This window comes from Cyprinus carpio, chromosome B12 (genome assembly GCF_018340385.1).
Source record: "Cyprinus carpio isolate SPL01 chromosome B12, ASM1834038v1, whole genome shotgun sequence".
Taxonomy (NCBI): domain Eukaryota; kingdom Metazoa; phylum Chordata; class Actinopteri; order Cypriniformes; family Cyprinidae; genus Cyprinus; species Cyprinus carpio.
Window position 1 is genome coordinate 21,508,145 of NC_056608.1, and position 13,460 is coordinate 21,521,604.

Here is a 13,460-nt window from a genome sequence, read left to right on the forward strand (position 1 = left end):
AATGCATGTAGACTGTACGATGATGACGCCTATCAACTTGTATGCTATGACGCACATTTCTATAGAAGAATAAAATGTCTTCAGCATGCCCTAGTGGTAGGGATGCACCGAAATTAAAATTAATTCTTGGCCATAACCGAACACCGAAAAAGAGGAAACCAAGGCCGAAGGCCGAAAACCGAAACACCGAAAGAAATTATGCCGATTATTAGTACCATTGCATTTATGGCTATGACTGTGTACTGACTTTACTAAAATCAAGGCATTGCAATTGCATAAATTAATATTAAAGTTTCAAAGAATAAATCAATTACAAATTATGCAAATATTTATTTAGCACATTGCAACAATGCACAGTAAAAATTAAAATCAAACTAAAATGTTTAACTTGACCCTACTCGTGTACATTGAAAAATAATGTACAGGCCTACTGGCCTGCAGAAAGGTTTTAAAATTAAATGTTCTCTCATAAAAACAAAGTGCATTTAGGTCAAGTGCATTTGAATTTTTTCTCTGTAAGACTACTACAAGAAAGTGCATTACTGCTCCAGTAGGCAAGAGGGTTATCCCTTCTATGGGGACTTCAGACAGATAACCGTCTACCTGTTGAGCGGTTGGGACTTCAGACAGATAACCGTCTACCTGTAGATTTGAGAGAGTGTATTAAATAGGGCCGGGCATAAATAAACATTTATATCAAATTAAAAAAAAAAATATATATATATAGCAGAAATATGGCTACAATCTGATATTCACATATATAGTAGCCTAAGAACAGAATAGCCTACGTATAATTATTATTTGAGGCACTCTCTTGCAGGATTTCACTGAACATATCAGACAACGACGGTGCCTGTTGAATAGTTAGTCTAGGGTGAGTGGAGATCCGGGGCTTAGCCCAGAAAAATCCATGTATGTGACTTTTTATTTTAATAAATCAGAAAGATTTACCTTGTTTAAAATATACAAAAACAAATTTTAAAACATTTTATTTAAAGTTTATCCCTTGTATCCTGACACATATGCTGATGTTGTGTCTCTATCTCGCTTTTTTTTTTGTCTCTGTCTCTCAGTTTTCTTTTCTTTTTCCAATCAAGCCTGACTGGCTACACTCGTCCTGGTTGAACAGGGATAAGAAGCAAACATTAAGCAGTGCACTGACATAGTCTTACTCTACAAAGATATACCGGTCAAAGGACTTTATCTCTGTGTTTATGCATTACAGTAAACAGATTAAAGTTATTCAGTCTGGCAGATAAACCTTAACCTCTACTGAAGTCTGTGCATCATTCATATCTCCATGTGTTTCAGCTGTTTTGTAGCTCTTCCAGCATGTCATGGAAGCCTTATGAATGCTACTTTTGTTCATGCTCTATGAATGATTCTAAAGCTTCTTTTCCAGTTGGAGAAACTTGCACTTGTTAATGTGTCTTTGCTGTTTCGGATATATGATGCTTGCCCAAGAGACGACAAGAAAAGCAGAATGCAGAATTTCTGGATACGGGAATACTCAAGCCACTGAAATGAATCTTGGAATACAAAAAATATGAAATTATGAAAAAATTAGAATGGTACTTTGCCACTAGGTGGCGGTAAGCCACTGCCTTAATGAGTGAGTCGGTCAGTCATTTAATCGATGGATTCGTTCGAAAAAGATGATTCATTCAGAAAAAAGTAAGCAACTGTTTTTATGAATGGGTCAGTGAATCATTTACTCAAGCACATTTATTCAGTAAACACCGCTGTGTGTTGCTGCAGAGCACAACAACATGCTTTGTTTGGAACCATTTCCTTTGCGAAATATGTCTTTTTTTTTTTTTATTATCTTGTTTATTGAATTGTTGCCCTGACACGAAAAGTCTGATTTATTCCGTGCTAAACAAACATTATAACCGCTCTCTGTGTGTGTGTGCTCCTAAAGACTGTGCTGCGCAACCGTTAAGTGTTAGATGTTCAAAATGTAACGTTAAATCAGACACATTTTAAAACCGAAAAAGAAATATAATACTATGATTAAAAGTTACAGATACCTGAAGCTGTTGTTTCTTGGCGTTCAAGTGTTGGTTATTCTTTTGAAGAATTTTCAAATATCCATTTTTATTTCAAATAAATTGATCTAGTAAATACTACACGCCAACAAACCGCCTGGCTCCAAAAGATCTCATATCATTGGCTGGATCGTACAGACTCTCATCGATGGTTGGCCATTTTACATGTCAGTCAGAAGCACTAGACTCAGTGGGCGGTTTTTGTCGTCAGGGTGTGAATGACAACGCGTAAATTGACAGACACTGTAGACGTGAGAGTCGAGAGATATTTATTTATTTATTTATTAAATTAAATTCTAATATAAATGACTTTATTGGGCATGAAAACTCATTGATGCATGGTGGTAATAAAAACATTCGGGGCTTTACTGAAAACATTCGGGGCTCCAGCCCCCTTAGCCCACCCTAAAGGGCATGCCCTCATCTCTGTCTTTTTTCTGCGCTCTGATCTCCTTCTCCTGCGCTGGGCGCTGCTCCGTCTCCGCATCCATCGTGGCCTGGATCATTTCTCGTGCGCGCTGCTTTATTTCCGCATCCAAGTAATGGTCTTTATAACGCGGATAAAGTACAGTCGCGATTAAGTGCAGAGGATCCGAATAGATCTCATTGTGAAACGTGTGCTGACAGACTTTAAGAGTGTACTTTTCTTTGTTTTCACTCCGTGGTCCGTCTCAACCTCTTTGCTTATGAGACGCTTTTGTGCTGCGATTAACGTCCGCTATGATGCATCAGAGGAGCTGACCTCTTTAGTTAGCTGCTCAAGGGGGGCAAGAAGAGAGAGAATGTTCTCTATTAAGACCCACTGTTTTGAAGTGAATGTCGCGACGCGAGGAGCTCGTGGTCTGCGCTATGCAGGTGCACGTGCAGGTCGCGGTTTCTGTTTGAGTCATCACAACATTTCGGCCGTATTTTTTCGGTGATAAAAGTCTTTTGGCCGAAAACCGAAAATGCACTTTTGGGCCATTTTCGGCCGAAAATTTTCGGTGGCCGTATATTCGGTGCATCCCTACCTAGTGGTAAACAATAATAGCACGATGAATCACATATTGGCAGTTGGAGTTTTAATGTGTGCTGAAAAAAGTAGAAGTGTCAAAAGAGGAAGGAATAAGAGCCTGAGGTAAACAGTTTTATGTTTTAGCGCCATGTCGCGTTAATTTCATATCACTTTTTTTTGGCTGGTCAGTAAACGTGTAAATTTTTCAGTTCTAGATTTAAAGCTGAAGTGTGCAATGAGAATTATAAAAAATAATGATTGTTTTCAACCAGGTGTCCCACCAACAAAACGGTGTGCCATGCTCCATCCTAATGTCCTCTTTCAAGTGTTTTTGGTAAGTCTGATGTTTATAAAGCCAGGTTGCACAATTTCATCACAGTTTAATGCTCTCTGAATTTTAACAACTGTGATGTTTTGTATTACCATTCAGCAAGCTAACTATATCAATATCAACTAAGATTCTCTAGTTGACCTGAAAGAGAAAACTGGCTGTATAGGTGACATGCTAAAGTGTGCCTTCCAAATTGCTGTTTAACACATTTTATCTTGCGTGGCTATTACTGTTTACATTCATGCAATTATATAGAGTATAATTGGGTGTTATGGCAGCTTGGCCAATCCAGACACTTCCAATCTATTGCATTCTGTCTAATGAGGACATTTACACATTGAATAAGCCACTGGTTGTCTGTTGTGTTGTTTTGCTTTAACCATGCCTTTAGGAGTACTAACAGTCTCTCTCCAAAGGTAGAGGAAAGCATCTGCAATATTTGTTATTGACTGGCCGGTTCAATACACAACTATTAGCCCCTGTCAGACTGATTAAACAACTGAAGATGAAGTTTAAAGATGTCTGGGCTGAGACCGAGAGAGAGAGAAATCGAGATGCTACCTCAGACGACTCGCTCGTCTGCTCTCTCACCACCATTCCTTTGCTTTTCAGTCATTATTCATCTGCTACCCCTCCCACTTTCTCTCGTTCGCTCCTGGACTATGTTTGATTCATGCCAGAGATGATGCACACTTCACCATATCCGGCATGAGGGAACTCTCACTCTCCATCCATAATTCAGATCCCCCTTTCTCTCTTTCCCTGTGTGTGTGTGCGCGCGCATCTCCATCCTCTCATACACTGCCTGTGTCTTGTGCAGCTGTCGATGCATGGGGTAGAAGATTGTGCCGTATAGAAGACTGGGATCCATGAAAGCACACAGGTAAGAGAAATCCCTTGCTTTCTCTGCAAAGTTCATTTTGGAAAAGAAATGAATATTGATGGAATGGGGTGTGGATTATGGACGTTTGAAGTTAGTGGGAAATACAGATAGAAAGGCATGAGAGGGAATCAGATTGGGAGCTGTGGAGTGAATGAAAGTGGAAAAAGAGATTGTGTGGGTAATTTGATGTTAGGGATGGGTGGCACTCGATGTTGTCTTACATGTGATGCATCGTGCAATTAGAGCCGCTCTCTTGGAAAGTTATATCACTGCTCTTTAGTTTATGTGTGTGTGGCTGCTTGTTGCCATATGACTCTGTGTATTCATCCTTAAACGCCAGTGAAGGCACTCATCCTGTATTCATGGGATGCTGCACCTTGTTTAGCTGAAGAGTGTGTGTTTGTTGATGAGAACAGCTCAATAATGCAGTTACTTGTGGATGTAACACATTTGCTGATGGACTTTTTTGAGACTGCATGAAATAATGCATAATAGGATGACAAATGGCTGTGTTGAAGTTGTATATAGTGTGTGTGTGCACATGTGTGTGTGTGTTCCTGGTAAACCCTACGTTATGGGGACAGAATGTCCCCATGAAGATGGCAATATCCAAAATCCTTGTCCTTGTGGGGACATTTTTTGGTCCCCATGAGAAAACAAGCTTATCATACAGAATGAAGTTTCTTGAAAATCTAAAAATGCAGAAAGTCTCCTTTGAGGGGTAGGTTTATGTGTAGGGCAATATAATATACCGTTTCTACAGTATAAAAACCTATTGAAAATCTATTGAATGACCCCATAAAACATGGAAACCCAATGTGTGTGTGTGTGTGTGTGTGTGTGTGTGTGTGAGAGAGTTAGTGAGTGAAAAAAAGAAAAGAAGAAGCTCTGCCTGTAGGAAAGGAAAAATCCCAATCTATGATATTTCTGATATTCTTCTAGACAGCAACAGTATGAGATCAAATTCTGAATCTTCTGCTTTCTTGCTGAGAAAAACTAGTAATTTCACGTCACGTCAACAATGTCTCAGATGGTACTCAGATGTGCCAAGATACCAACTGTTCTAAGACCAAATCAAATTATCTGAGTTTTGTTGATAGTTTTAAGGCTCTATATTCTTACTGTATGGGACAGTTGACTCATTTTGGTCTAATGTCAATTTGGAAATTAGACAAAAATGACATAACAGGCACTTCTCATGTTTATTGCCATCTTATGATGAATCGCTTGTTGTTTTCGTCGATTGTAAGTCGCTTTGGATAAAAGCATCTGCCAAATCAATAAATGTAAAATGGAAATGGAAGAAAGACCTTAGGCAATTTTGATGTTACAATGTACCTGAGAACTCAAGTCTCCAGATTTCCATAATGTTTGTTTATGAAATATTTACTCAATAGTGTTTTGCCAATAAGCTAAAAATGGACAAATATTGGCCGATTATTGATAGTGATCAGTCTCAGTTCCTCAAAGAGTTCATTATGAATTAATGTTTGTTTATGAAATATTTACTCAATAATATGTTTTAGCATTTTTGTGATATTTTGGTTTTTCAGCTTTTGTGTTTACAAGCCAGCAATGTAGCACTGAACCGATATAGTATATCCACATGTCCACAAAGTTACAAAATTAAAAACAGAAATACTATAGTACAGAAGAAATATTCAGTGCACCTAGTAAATGTTATTTTAGCTTGGTATACAGGTCAACTTTCAGGCTGGAACACACACACACACACACACACACACACACACACACACACACACACAGTAAATGTTATTTTAGCATAGTAATAAATATATGTTAAAAAGATGAAACATATTAATCCTTATATACATAAATAAATATAAATGTGTGAAGCTTTGCATTGAAAGCAACACTCTTTCCAGCTGGCACCCCAGAGCTGATAAGGAACCTGACACAGCATTTCATGCACTGGCTTAACATCGCAGCTCAAACCATGACCATAAACACACCTCTGTAAACTGGCAAAGGCTACACAAATATTCATATTCTACAGATTCATTTTAGTGAACCGGTTCGTTTGCACAATTCATTTGTCGTTCGCATCATTGATCAAAGAAATTATTCAACGATTTAATTTTACTTCATTCTATTTGTAGAAGCAAAGTATTTATGTAAATGCAGCTGTTCCTCACTAGGTTTTCTACCCACACAAATAATTTTTTTCTAGCTTAATTATCAGTATTCATTGTTTAATTATGTTTAATATAATGTTTTAGATGTTTTCGTGCCAAATAAGTCTGTCTATTAGCAAAATAGTTATTCATTAATAAAGATTTTGTCCTTTTCCCATTTCTTTATACAGTCTTAAAAATAAAGGTTCTTAAAAGGTTCTTCACTGCGATGCCATAGAAGAACCATTTTTGGTTCCACAAAAAATAATTCAGTCAAAGGTTATTTAAAGAACCATCTCTTTCTTACCTTTTTAAAATTTGAAAATCCTTCTTTCACCACAAAGAACCTTTTGTGTAACAGAAAGGCTCTTCATATGTTAAAAGATTCTTTATGGAACCATTTAGACAAAAATGTTCTTCTATGGCATCGTGAAGCTCCTTTTTTATTTTTATTTGTAGTGTAGGGTAGTGTTGTTGAAGGGTTAATTTTAGTATTATATATATATATATATATATATATATATATATATATATATATTATACATATTATTATTATTATTATTCTTTTTTTTCAGTTTTGAGTTTTGTAAATTTTTTGTATTTGTGTTGTAAAATTAAGTAAAATGGAATGATGTCACCATAATTTAGATGTTTTTGTGCCATGCAGATAAATGCTCCAATCACATAATTTCTGTTCAAAGTTTACTTAAATGTCTGCTACATTTTTATTAACTTTTAGTGGAGTTAACTTCTTTGTCAAAAGGGTTGCTTGACTTTGTTGACTTTAAGTCACGAGTGTCTTATCCTGCTACAGTTTGAAAGGAGCTTTCCCAACACAGAGAACAACACACGAGTCAGGTGGCGTGTAACATGCTGGATCCATTGCTCACTATTCTGCTCTAATATTGAAGTCATCTCTGTTTGTTGGGACCCGGAATGCATTCAAAAGCAGGAAGGCAAAAGGCTGTGGCATTGTCTGAGAGAAAAACAGAGACAGAGGCATCTGTCAAGGATGTGAGGTGTTTCTGGAAAAAGAGAAAGCTTTTCTGTCTGACTGTGTATCTTGTGTGCTTTCTGGTTTCCAGAGGAATCAACTTGCTTTTAAAATGCCTTGAGTTAAGAGTAGGCATAAGCGATGCTAATGATTAGGCCTGTAATGGTCTGTGTGTGTGTATGAATGCTGACCCACACTATTGTATTTGTCAGCTATAGGCTCATGAATCACTCTTGTTGATTAAAATGCCTCTAGCTTGCTGGCTGTGATTACGCAGCTGCTACCATTTTAACCAAGAAAACAGAAAGAGAAAGATATGCTAACCAAAGCATTTCCTCAAATTTAAAGTCACACAAAACGGTATTCACAACCCATTTAACTAACGTAATCCGGTGCTTTTCGAAGTGAAATGGATATCCAGTGAAGGAAAATACAGGAAGAGACTTTTGAGAGCTGTATTGCTTGAAATACAAGAGGCGTTATGTCAGCCTGGGGAAAAAAGGTCATTACAAAAGGTCATTTCAGAAGCAGAGCATGATATTATATTTTGACAAAATATTACAAAGACAGGCATTTTAAAATATGCACAAATTAATTCATTAATAAAGAAAATAGGAACAGTTTTTGAACTTTATGAGAACTGACTCAAAACCACACCAAATAACAAAATTATATAGTGTATCATCTGCAATAAATTGTTATTATTGGGGCATATAATGAGACGTCAGCCTTGTCCAGTTATGAAATGGGCAGCTTGGCTTTTACTCTCATTATTTATTTATTTAGTTGTCAGGTTTTTAAATTTGTGGCTTGGCTTTTACTCTCAATTGGCGTGTTTTTGTTTTTGAGAATTTTTGCCACAGAATAAAAAATAAAAAATAAATAAATGAATAAAAAGCTGACTTTATCCCATGATTCTTACTTTTTGTTTCAGAATTGCATGATGCAAACTCACAATTCTGACTTTTTTTCCTAAAAATTTCATGATATAAAAAAATAAATAAAATTGCACGTTTGAGAAAACCATCAGAATATTAAGTTTAGATTTAGCAGTTCAGTTCTGACTTTATTTTTGGTTTTATTTTGTATAGTTTTTATTATTTTTCATTAAAAAAAAAAAAAAAAAAAAAAAATCAGAATTGCGACCCAGCAGGCACAGGACGTCAATTTAACGTCAGACATACGTTGCATCTTGGTTGAGAATGAAAATTGGGTTGACGTCAGTATTTGACGCCAATTTGACATTGACTTGATGTTGGATTTTGGTTACAAAACCTAAAAAAAAATAAATAAAATTATCAATGTCAGCTGATCAAGTTATCAAGTTAACATCAAGCTAACATTGACATTAGACGTTGAATTGACATTGAATTTTGGTCACCCGACATCACAGCCAAAATTTAACCAAATATCAGTCTTATGACATTGTGTGCCTGCTGGGGAGGGGAATTTCAGTCTTAGGTTTCCATAGTTTCTATATTTGTTCTGTCTGTGAATATTGTGGGCTCATTGTGTTTTTAGAAGCAGCATGTACCTGTAGGTGGCCCATGCGCTGAAATAACAAAGTCGTGTTTCGGTCAAAACGTCAAAGAATGCTTAGCATGTTGATCACTATGTGATCGGATATTTTTGTTGAAGATATTCGACATTGTGTATATTAAGACTCTTGTATCATGTTTTTAGTTAGAAACTGATTTCAAATGGATCAATTTATTCACCTTTCACAAACAAAAGAGAGTTTACAGTTGATTATATCATTCAAATACTATTTAAATCTAAGAAATAGAACATGATTGCAGAGATTTAGTGCATTTTAATGACACCTTAATTTATAATAGTACTGTAGCCTGCATTCTGAAATATAGATTGAATGGTGTGCAAAAGCAAATTATATTTAATAGCTGAGCTGCAGAGATGCTGATGGCCTTGGTTAGCACCTGGTTTTTTCACAAAAGTCCCATGACTGTTTAAATTTGCCCTGCAATGTTTCAGGTTAAATTTAATCAAGCATAAATAAACACGTTGTAGTTTAATTAGAGTGTTTGTTAAATTGTTTAATTTCAGTCACATTTAATTAGATGTGAAGATCATTGCGGGTTTTAAAGCTGTGCAGTTATAGGAATGCTATAGCTCAGGGGTCGGCAAGTAAGTTTGGCATTGGGCCAGAAAAAATTTGCCACTAGACGGCGGGCCAGAACATAGTCAAAGGATAATTTAAGAAATGAATTGATGAAAAATGTAACTAGAATTGCTCCTGCTCAACTCCACACTCACTGAATTCTGAAACACTGCTCCGCCTTCACCCTTCACTCCGCGGCTAAAGTATTTCAGTATGTTTGAAATATCACAGTTCTGGTCATAACATATTAAAAAATAAAATAACAGGAGAGTTTAAAAGTGGCTTATTGGAACACTAGTGTGTACACTTTTTTCCTACCACATGGCAAGCTAACATGGTTGTCAGCATTAAAAGGTATAATTGCTGCTATTTTCATGTTTGTGATGAAAATAACAGTACGTTTTCGTCAGTTATTTTACCTATGGATCGATGCATTTCTTACAGATTTCTGCTCATTCGAAATTGAATACAGATGAAGTAGCACTGTAAAATTACATTTGTTTAAATTGCATTATTGAGAGAGAGATTGCGTGTTATAGTACTTGTTTAAATCATCCTTTCAGCTGAAAATATTCAGTGTAGAAGGAACGAACAAATTCCTTCTATAACTTCCCGCTCATGTCCATTGTCGTCATCATAGCCTTCACATTCTTTCTGATTTGAGTGATCCATCTCTATCAAGCTAGCTAAATATGTTTAACATATGAATTCTTGCTAAATATGCAGTTATATTATGGGCTGTTGGCATGAATCGCACTCGTGATGGAGCAGTGGTGGAGCGCTCTTGGAGCGAATGTAAAAAACATGACGCTCCGACTTTTAAAAAATCTGCTCTTTGCTCCAGTCAAAATCACACTGCTCCACTCCGCGCTCCGCTCACATACTCTGATTGTGACTAACTGTTGCTGTAATGACAGATCTATTTCAGAACCTGCCGCTATCAAAATAATCTGGCTACGGGCACAGGCCAGATATTATTGCTGGCGGGCCAGTCTTGGCCCGCGGGCCGCCTGTTGCCGACCACTGCTATAGCCATTGTGTTATTATCTTTCAATGCATTTAAAACTGTAGTAGTAGCTTGGACTGTGCTGTACGCATGATTTTTTATTTATTTATATTTCATACTGTATGTTCATGGAAGGTTTGAGAACTCCAAGGCCAAAGATATGAGCTGCTGTCTGTTCCAATTAAACAGCATCTTGATCTTTGCAGTCAGATATCATGGGATCATTTTGTACAATTGTGCATTTATGAGATATAATGAGTGATTCTTTTTGTGATTCTGATATTTTATTCTATTATCAGCGTTGTAATGCCTCGCAGCAAATGGATGCGTGCAGAATACATTATGACTACTCTCTTACACACACACACACACATGCACACACAGAGACAATAAGGCTGGGCAATGTGCAGAATATTCACAATATATTTGCCATCATTTTGCATGAAAGTTTTGGATAATACTTTTTTATTTGACAGTTTTAAATTTCTGAAAGATTCTGTTATTAGAGTAGTTAACCAGCTCTCATTGTCTCATGAGAGTTGTTAACTTGCAAATATAAGAGTGTTAAGACAGATATATTTTATTGGTGTTTCATAAGTTTCAAAACACCATATATATATATATATATAATATATATATATATATATATATATATATATATATATATATATATATATATCCATATATATACTAGAGCCCGACCGATATGGATTTTTGGGGGCCGATGCCGATATTAACTCGAAAAGAGCCGATTTATAAGCCGATATTTTGATTTTGAAAATAAACTGGATATTAGACCCATTTCCTATAAACTACACTTACACAACATTCAATAGTAAAATATCTGCCTGTTCTATGTATGTGGGCTGTATAAACCATTTTCCAGAAGGGATTATGTTAAAAAAAAGCCTTAGATTACTTAGATTTAGTCTCAATGACTAAACAATTGCACATCAAAAGTATATATTTTTTAATGATCAAAAGAACACTGCATTAGAGGAATCTTTGCAGAAGTAGTCCCACACTTTGCTGCTACAGCGTTCACCTTTTTCAGCCATCTGTAGGGCAGAAAGAGAGACAGAGAAAGAATAAGCATGTGTATTAATAATATCACCATGTATCATTACTCATGTCATCATTAGAATTATAATAATAATAAACAGGGATCTCCTACATAGGCAAAAATGAGAAATATAGAAATATATATATATATATATATATATATATATATATATATAAATATCTATATATTTTTTTTTTATTTGTCAAGCAATAGGTATTACCTATTACCTACTTATATTTAACTATATTATTACGACATTTTCCTGTTATGTCTGTAAAGCTGCTTTGAAACAATCTGTAAAAAAAGAAGAAAAAAAAAGCGCTTGTTCAGCTCACATTTATTTACATGTCCCCTCTGGTTTAATCATTTCTGACGCACCTACTGTAGTTACTGTAACTACACTATATTCGCTCTCACAGACACATTCACAACGGACCCGTATATCTTCTCCTCTTCTCTTTGTGCAGTCTGAATCAAAACATCGTCATGCGCTGGCGAACATAAAGTTAGCCTACTGTTACCGGAAGATTACGGAATCAATTCGAAGTTGAATGGTTAACGTTAGTGTCATGAACACACCGCTGTCAATTTTGAGAAGAACCACCTTCAAACAAGTTAATAGCAAGCATTTAAGGGGCCTGCTAAAACGGAAGCTATGTTTGTGTTAGAATAACGTAACAGTTGTTGTTTTTTCGAGGCACGCTGTACATAACTTCTAGTCATTGACACGCGCCCCCCTGCCACAGTTACGCGGTCATTATGTGGGAAACACTGCAGATATATTTAGAATAAGTTAAACGCTAACGTTATAGTTTGACCTCTTATTAACGTTCGCGCTCTTCCACTGATAAACATGGTATTAGCTTTGTGGCTAATCTAATATAGCATTGCATTAGCGGCTGTAAGTGATGTTACAGAATATTTAGAAGTGATAATGATAGGACCGTTAGCTAGAACTACCACACTGTTTTTATATACAGTGTATGAACTAAATCTACAATCATTTCACATGACGAACAACAGACTCACCGTCAAAAGAGTACATCTCAGTGGCTCGGCTGATAGCTTTCTTCTGTAGTGGATTTCTGGCGCTGTTGTCAACTGGGGAGCTGCAGAGCTCCCTCTGGTGGGCAAACTATGCAACACTCATATCATGAGTGAAGCATGAGACTCTGTTTTTTTATGTTTCATCGGCCGTTATAAACGCCGATGCCGATTTAAATGCAATTAGCTCATATCGGCCGATAATATCGGCCGGCCGATATATCGGTCGGGCTCTATTTTTTTATGTTTAATATATGTATATCTGTATGTACTGTATGTATGCATGTATATATGTATGCATTTATATATGTATGTATGTATAATGTCTGGTAAGTAAATTTGGTAAGAAATCTGTTGCCTTGCCACTAAATTGAACATTCGGGAGAGGAAAGTGTATTTATTATTTATTTATTTTTCTTAACTTCGTACATGCCCAACGGTTGATGTCACTCATGTTGTTGAAAGTCATCCTCTTCAATCATAAATTAATGACTCCTAATTGCTTTGAATTGTGTGACACCCTTGTAGGAGCTCTTCACAGTGTTAATATTTGAAAGGGATCATCTGTCCTCGTGATGAATGATGCAGAGCTGCTTTGCTTTTTTTAATGCTGGTAAGAAATGTCTTGAGATAATTGGCCACAAACACAGGTCTGTAGAGTGAATGTTCAGTTTGTATTATCATTGGCTGTTTCTATCACTGTCAGCAACAGCAGAAACAGATGGGAATTGTTTATGCAGGTCTGTCAGTGGCTGTAAACACAAATAGCTCAAGGCACCGAAGATCGCACTGCAGTTTTTCCTATAACTTGTACATTGATGGAAAGAAAACTGTCTGTTTCAT

At 36.3% G+C, this 13,460-nt stretch overlaps 1 long non-coding RNA gene across 2 annotated transcripts in view; it reads left to right on the forward strand.

Moving 5' to 3' along the window:
• Positions 1-2,472: 2,472 nt before the first annotated feature.
• LOC122139274 overlaps positions 2,473-13,460 on the forward strand; it is a 137,113-nt gene continuing 126,125 nt past the window's right edge. For both annotated transcript variants that reach the window (XR_006156173.1, XR_006156174.1), the window contains exons 1-3: positions 2,473-3,165; positions 3,315-3,376; positions 4,194-4,256. This is a non-coding gene — a long non-coding RNA (uncharacterized LOC122139274). The remainder of the gene's footprint in view (positions 3,166-3,314; positions 3,377-4,193; positions 4,257-13,460) is intronic.